Source organism: Rhincodon typus, chromosome 10, assembly GCF_021869965.1.
Source record: "Rhincodon typus isolate 14 chromosome 10, sRhiTyp1.1, whole genome shotgun sequence".
NCBI classification, from domain to species: Eukaryota; Metazoa; Chordata; class Chondrichthyes; order Orectolobiformes; family Rhincodontidae; genus Rhincodon; species Rhincodon typus.
Window position 1 is genome coordinate 50,886,457 of NC_063341.1, and position 8,195 is coordinate 50,894,651.

Here is an 8,195-nt window from a genome sequence, read left to right on the forward strand (position 1 = left end):
ATGTGATCATAGATATCATATCATAGAATCCCTACAGTATGGAAACAGGCCCTTCGGCCCAACAAGTCCACAGCGAACCTCAGAGTGTCCCACCCAGACCCATCCCCCTATAACCCACCTAATCTACACCTCCCTGAACACTATGGGCAATTTAGCATGGCCAATCCACCTAACCAGCACATGTTTGGACTGTGGGAGGAAACCGGAGTACCCGGAGGAAACCCACACAGACACGGGGAGAATGTGCAAACTCCACACAGACAGTCCCCGAGGCTGGAATCAAACCCGGGTCCCTGCCGCTGTGAGGCAGCAGTGCTAACCACTGTGACACCATGATCTTATGAGAAGTTACAGAAAGGTTTGTGTGCAAGAAGAAGCTTTAATAACTGGAGTTTTCTTATAAATGCTTTCAACATAACTGCTAATAGTAGTCACTCGTACCTCATATTTCAACTAAGGTTAATGGAAAAAGATATTTTTGTTCTGAGTACATTTCAAAGGATATTAGGCAAATGGGAAGAAAGACTCAGAAATAGATAATTGAAAGAACAGATAGGCCCAGAAGGAGAGATTAATGAGAGAACAAATTATTGAAGAACTGAGCTAATGAGAGAATGCATGAATTGAGCAGTAATGTTGGGCCAAAACATATTAAAATTTACATATTGTTTTCAAATTCCTTGCTTGGTATATTAGTATTTACAGTTGGATAATCCATAAGGAAGAATTTTTCATTTAAATGTCATCTCAATACATTTCTTAGCAGCACTGTTAAACACTCCGTATCAAATGAATTACTCATTAACTATAGTCAGCATTCTGTGGGTGAATGCAGCATCCATTTCTGGGTGGAGTAACTGCTGGCCTGTTTTGATTTGGTTTGAAAATGGATGGGGCAGGTGTCAAGATTCTGCATGGAAGGATTTTGAAGACCTGTGTGGAATGGTTACAAAAATGTTTTGCATTTTAAAAAAATATGCCTTTCGTTGGTGCATGTTGATTTTTTTAGAGACATGGATGTTGTGTTTGTGGTTTATGAATTGACAACCATTTTTGTTTAGCGTGTAATACTAGAGTATAGTTGATACAATTTTAAATGGTTCTGTCTCTACAAATCTGATATTCATGGGGGCTTGGCTTGCAATAGCTCTCTAGATCTGCCATCATAATATTCAACCATAATAATATTATGATATAAAATCATTGACCATTTTGATTGAACATGAAATGTTCAACTCTTGTGGGACTGATCTTATGATTGGACAATCTTACCAGGAAGCAGCATATTGGGAGTGTGGTTAAGAAATTACAGAGATGCTGCTGTACTTTCCAGACTGAAGAAGCCATTTGCAGGTGCCATTTCTCAACTGACTATCCCAGGGCTTCTCAAAGTGGGATAGCTGTTATAGGCTTTTCCGTGAAAACCTTAGCTCCCATCTGCTCACCACCACCTGATCTTACAGTCCCCCCACTCCAGTCTTACATTTCTCACAAGGGATCATAACAATTTTCCAGCTTTGAAATGGAGTCATATTGGGAACCCATGGATTGCAAAACTGTTTTCCTTGTACCACACTTTAATTCTGTATCTCCAAACTTCACGACTCATTTTTGATAAGTTTATACATTACTTGACAATTGAGGAGTTCAAAAGTTAGATGCGTCCAAAATAATTGAAGTGCCTTTGATGAATGTTATATATTTTCGTAACCCTTGTCTAAAACATTGCAACTGTCTGGAGCTACTGATGCTGGCATTCATCTGGTCTGTTCTCCTGCCTCCCTGTCATATCCATTGACAGCATTCAAAGATTTAGTCAGGCAAACCCCAGTCCTCCACTCTGAAGTCGGCCAGAGCCATATGGAGGGAGCAGCTTGGAGATGCACATGATGAGGACAGCTGTGCTTTTGCTTTGGTCTCTCCCTATGGGAATGTACCCAGGTTTCATTTTCTGATAATTGAAAATGAATGGCGAGAAAATCAAATGCATGCTTGGCTTCCACATGCGATTTCTCATGAAGCTGGGAATATAATTTCATAAGCAAAGGAGTAAATTGGGACTGGATTCCAGAATTAGTTCACTACCGTTGATAAGGTAAAAGGCAGAGGTATGATGAAATCTGTCTGCATGAGTGCAGTTCCAACAACACTCAAGAAACTCAAATGCCATCTGGGATAGCCTGTTTGATTGTCATCTCATCCACCACCTTCCCCATTCACTCTCTCCTCCTCCAACATACAGTGTCGGCAGTGTGCATCATCTACAAGACACACTGCAACAATTGTCCTTTGACAGCAACTTCCAAAAAAAATGATAGACCAGTTAATTGTCATCGATTATGGACAGAATCTTAGAATCTATTTGTAATCAATTTATTGTGTGTTTATAACTTAATGCGATAATTAAAAAATAACAACCAGTACAGCTTTGTTAAAGGCAATTCATTCTTGACAGATGTAATTTTTGTTTTGAAGGAAGAACTGATTGCAAACATGAAGGAATGTAATAGCTTTAATGTATATTGATTTTCCGAAACTCCTCAGTAAGATGTCACACAGGAGGGTATGGTAAAAATTCAGGTATAAACAATAAGAGAAAATTTAGAAACATGGATGAAAGATTGGTTGGCAAGGAAGGAACAAAGGATAATTGCAATTGTGCAGATATTTGCAAATCACCCTGTTTAGAGATATTATTGTATTGCTCTGGAGTGTGTGAGACTTCAAGTGAGCCTCTGATGTTGAGATAGGGGCACTACCACTGCAATACAGACATGTATTCTTATAAATGGAAAAGGCGTGTGGGGGATGTTCCCCTGGAAATTATACAGATGTACAGACATAGAGTTATATAGCATGGAAACAGACCCTTCATTCCAACGCACCCGCACTGACTAGACATCCCAATCTGACCTAGTCCCATTTGCCAGCATTTGGCCAATATCCCTGTAAACCCTTCCTATTCATGTACCCATTCAGATGCCTTTTAAATATTGTAATTGTATCCGTCTCCACCACTTCCTCTGGCAGCTTGTTCCATACACGCACCACCCTCGCATGAAAAAGTTACCCCTCAGATCCTTTTTAAATCTTTTGCCTCTCACCTTAAACTTATGCCCTCTAGTTTTGGACTCCCCTACCCTGTTAAAATGGCTTTGGCTATTCACCTTATTCATGCGGTTCATGATTTTATGAATGTCTATAAGTTCACCCCTCAGCGTCTGATGCTCCAGGGAAAAAAGCCCCAGCCTATTTAGCCTCTCCTTGTAACTCAAACCCTCCAGTCCCAGAATCATCCTTGTAAATCTTTTCTGAACCCTCTTAAGTTTAACAACAGTCTTCCTATAGGAGGGCAACCAGAATTGTATGCAGTATTCTAAAACTGGCCTCATCAGCTGGCCGCAACATGATGTCCCAACTCCTGTACTCAGTTCACTGGCCAATTGCTGAGTCAATCTGTACATAAATGAGTTTGAGTTGGGCTATATAAATATCTTAGATAATGCGAAGGTGAAGAAATTGACAAGTGCTGAGTTGGTTCATAAAACCCTTAAGTAACACATAAGATTACACAAGCAGATGCAATTTAATGCAAAGTATAAAGTGATGCATGTTGGAAGGAAAACAAAGAATAGATAGCATGCTCAGTGGAAAGATACCAAAGGTATGGAGAACTGACAATCGAAGAGAACAATATATAATTCCTTGAAATTATAAATTATAAAAAATAAAAGTACGAAAATGTTTATTCTGTAAGATATTAAATACACGAGCTAAAAAAACTATAAGAAATCTGTTCAAGGTAGAGAAAGGCAACTGTGCATGGTTTTGAGGGTCATAGAGAATTACATTATTGATTTAGCAGTGATACAGGAATGAAAAACTTGAAATGAGATTGTAGCCTGGTTTCTGCTAGTATAGAGGAAGCTGAGAATGAGATTGAATAGTGTTTTAAATGTTTATCTAGGGTTTTCCAAAGGACAAATGGAGATGTAATTGAAGTAGAGAACTTTGCATCTTGTGAGAGAAAAGGGAAACATTTGAAGCAGATGAAAATACAGGAATAGAGGGGAACAGCAAAGCAACATGCTCTTAATAAGGTCACCATGCTGTAAACTTCTATGATTATATGTTAACAATGCAGATTGTCCTCCAGTTCAACATAACTGGTTCTAAGATACCTGAAAAAGAAGAGGAACAGATTTGGAAAATTGAAATATATCTAACAGCATAACATAAAACATGAGGAAATATTGGTGAGCAAGAACAAAAAGAGTTTTGCCGATTGTAGAATTAAGCAGTATGAGAACATGTGATGTTGTAAAAGGGACGCAGAAGAAGTGTTCCAGAGCTTGACTTTACCTATGGCAAAGAGAGTGAACTTCCACCAAAAGTATTCAAGTAGACTTTCATTATTTGTCTATTTTTCACATACCAGCATTAACTGCATATTAATAACGCAACCTAACTTAAGGAAGCACGTTAGTTTTACAGTAACTGTCTTAATTATGACATTGGCTTTCAGTTCAACTGAACAGTATGCTGGGAAGAAGCATGAGGGTGATATCGTTATCAGAGATCTGAGGTAGGAAAGACCGAAGAATTTGGCCTTCAAACACAATAAAAACAAAGGGACTAGGAGGAGGCTGTACAGCCTCTTCAATCTGCTCTGCCATTCAGTAAAATAATAGCTGACCTTTCTCTCACTAACATTTTCCTGACCAATCCTAACTTGATTCCCATAGTGTCGAAAAATGTATCAGTGTCAGTCCTGAATATGTTCATCAACTGAGCATCCACAGCCAGAGAATCCTCTAGGTGATGAAATTTCTCCTCATATCAGATCTGGACCAACATCTTACACTGAAACATGACCATTAGTCCCAGATTGTGCAGCCTGGAGAAATAGCCTCTTTGCATCTATCCTGTAAAGCTCTCCAAGGATTTTATAAGCTTCACTGAAATCACCTCTCAATTTTCCAACCTCCAGGTCCATTCTATTCAGTCACTTCTTATACGACAATTCTTTCACCTCAGGAATCAGTCCAGTGAACTGGTGATATATTCCCTCAGAAGCATATGTATCCTTCCTTTAGTAAGGAGATCAAAACTGTTTACACCATTCCAGGTGTGAGTTCACTCAAACATTTTATGTTTATGCTGCAACCCCTTTGCAAATAAAGGTTAACATACAATTTACCTTCAAGATTGTTCCTATACCTGCATGTTAATTTCCTGTGATTTGTATACACAGACTTCAAAATCTTCTGCACAACAACGTCTCTCACTTTCAAAAATAATTGTTTTACTATTCATATCAACAATTGATTTCACATTTTTTCACATGGTACTCACATCTGCCACCTTCTTTTTCATTTACTTAACCTGTCTATATCTCCTTCCAACTTCTTTGTGTCTACCTCACAGCTTCCTTTTCACCTATCTTTATATCCGAACGTGCATACATAACAATTAGTTCCCTCATCTGAGTCATTGATAGCAATTGTAAATAGGTGAAGCTGAAGCCCAGATCCCAAATTACCATCAGCCAAAAATGATGTTTACTCTTTGTTTTCTGTTCATTAACCACTCCTCAGTCCTTGCAATCCTCTGATGTCTAATTACATGTCACAACCTTGAAAAGATGACCTTCTAGAATATATAAAATTATTTATGGCGTGGAAAAGGTAAATGTAGAAAATGACTTCAAAGAAAGCTGTGTAAATGACATAGGTTCATCTGAGTCAAGGAAAAGTTTAGTACTAAACAAACAAATTGTCACTTAAGAATTAGCGTTACACAAAAAGACTTTTAGGATAAAGAATAAAGTTAAAATTGCTGTAACTAAGTTAAAACTTGAGCGTGCTGCATTGAGGGACTTTGGGGCATTTAGGAACTAAGTTTCTTGAATGGCCATTTATAATTACACTTTGTGTAGTTCACAAAGAACAAGGAGAGAGATCTTAAATCATCTTTTAAACTATATTCTGATGTCTACATTTCCTTAAAGTGGACTTGCTGGATTTTAAAATGGCTGCTATCAAATATAGAATGAGAAAATGCTTCCTGAAATTTCCAGCAATTACTAGGATAAAAGTGAACTCAGTACCGCCTGGAATGTTACACTCCTTGCATTATGTGGACATTCCAGTCAAGTAAAGGAATCATAGAAAAACAGAAATTGCTGGAGAAGCTCAGCAAGTTTGACAGCCTCTGTGGAGAGAAAGTTAATGTTTCAGGTCCAGTGACCCTTAGAAATTTCATTCAGAGAAGGAAATCCCTACAGTGCAGAAAGAGGCAGTTTGGCCCATCAAATCTGCATCAACCTTCTCACCCAAACTCAGCCCACTACCCTATCCCTGAAACCTGCATTTCCCATGGCTAATCTACCTATCCTCCACATCCATGGACATTGCGGACAATTTCGCAAAGCCAATCCATGTAACCTGCACATCTTTGGACTGTGGGAGGAAACCAAAGCACCGAGACACAGGGAGAACAGTCAAACTCCACACAGACAGTTACCCAAGGCTGGAATCAAACCTGGGTCACTGGCACTGTGAGCTGTAAATCAGCAGTGCTAACCACTGAGCCACCATAACCACCCTTTCTTTAGCAATTTCTGTTTTTCTTTCACATGGTCAGCATTCACGGTTTTTGTTTTATCAAAGGAATAGTAGATGAGGCATTTACCTTAGTCACTTCTAAACAAAGGAGACTATCAAAATCAATCATTGCTTTCCTTAATGCTAATGACTCTCAGTTACTTGCTGCAAAATACAATGGTTTCTGATGAGGAATATCAAACGTCAGCCTTCCTGCTCCTATGATGCTGCTTGGCCTGCTGTGTTCATCCAGCTCTACACCTTGTTATCTCAGATTTTCCAGCATCTGCAGTTCCTACTATCTCTGATCAAACCCACCTTGTTAGCTGGATGTCTCAAAGCCTCAGTCACATGACAGTATCAGCTGGTTTGTTTGAATCACTTTTAGTTATACAGTTTTTGACCTCTTCCATCAGTCTGCTTGTAACATCAAAACAGAACACATCTTAAGCAGCTTTAGACTTAGCTAAACCCCTGCCTCTAATCTCAGTCTTACTGAAAAGTCTTGATTTCTGGAAGAAATATATTTCGCCTGCAAAGTGATCAATTCAAATTTCAATTTCAAGTTCAACTACAGTTTAACTTTTACAAAAGGAGCATCTGTGCAAAGCTGACTGAACAAACTTCAAATGGACATTGACTTAGTAGTTCTCTACTTGACATGAACTAGTTCTGAAATCTTTGACGTTCAGTAATTTATAATTGCTAATATCTCCTTTTCTTTCTTGGCTTCATTTAAGGGGGAGACGATGGTCTAGTGGTATTATTGCTGGACTGTTAATCCAGAGACCCAGGTAATATTCTGGCGACCTGGGTTTGAATCCCACCATGGCAGATGGTGGAATTTGAATTCAATTAAAAATCTGGAATTAAGAGTCTAATGCTGACCATGAACCCATTGTTGATTGTCAGGAAAACCCATCTGATTCACTAGTGCCCTTTAGGGAAGGAATCTGCCATTCACACCTGGTCTGGCCTATATGTGATTCTAGACCAAAAACAATGAGATTGACACTGAATTGGCCTCTGGTTAATTAGGGATGGGTAATAAATACTCACCCAGCCAGCAATGCCCACATCCTGTGAATGAAAAAATTCAAAGTGTGTGTTGCAGATTATTCCCCTGGATTTCTGAATGCTGCAATAAATCCTATTTTGTGTTAACCCTAAATTATTTGCTATGGGTTGTTTATGCATTGGATGCCACAGGTAGGTTTGAAGAAACACACCACTGCTTTTTCTAACGGGAAAAAAAATAAAAAAAATCAAAAGCCACCTCTGTTTTGGACTGGAAAGAAGAACAGTGAAAATAACCAAACCTACCTCACCCTGTTGTCTGTGACACCTTGTAGGTGTCCATTCAATGAGTTGTTTAAACTTTAACTGCTCATCATACCAATTATATCTCAATATCGTTAGCAACTGTTATGTTACCAGTCCCAGATCCTGTCAGTTACAGACAGTGAGGCCAGATGGTTAAGACAGACATTCCATAGTTTGTCTACTTAATCCATCTGGGAACTACCCTTGAGCCCTAGTAAATGGGCCCCATTATGTTAAACTCTGATTTTGGATCGAATGGTGACCTTT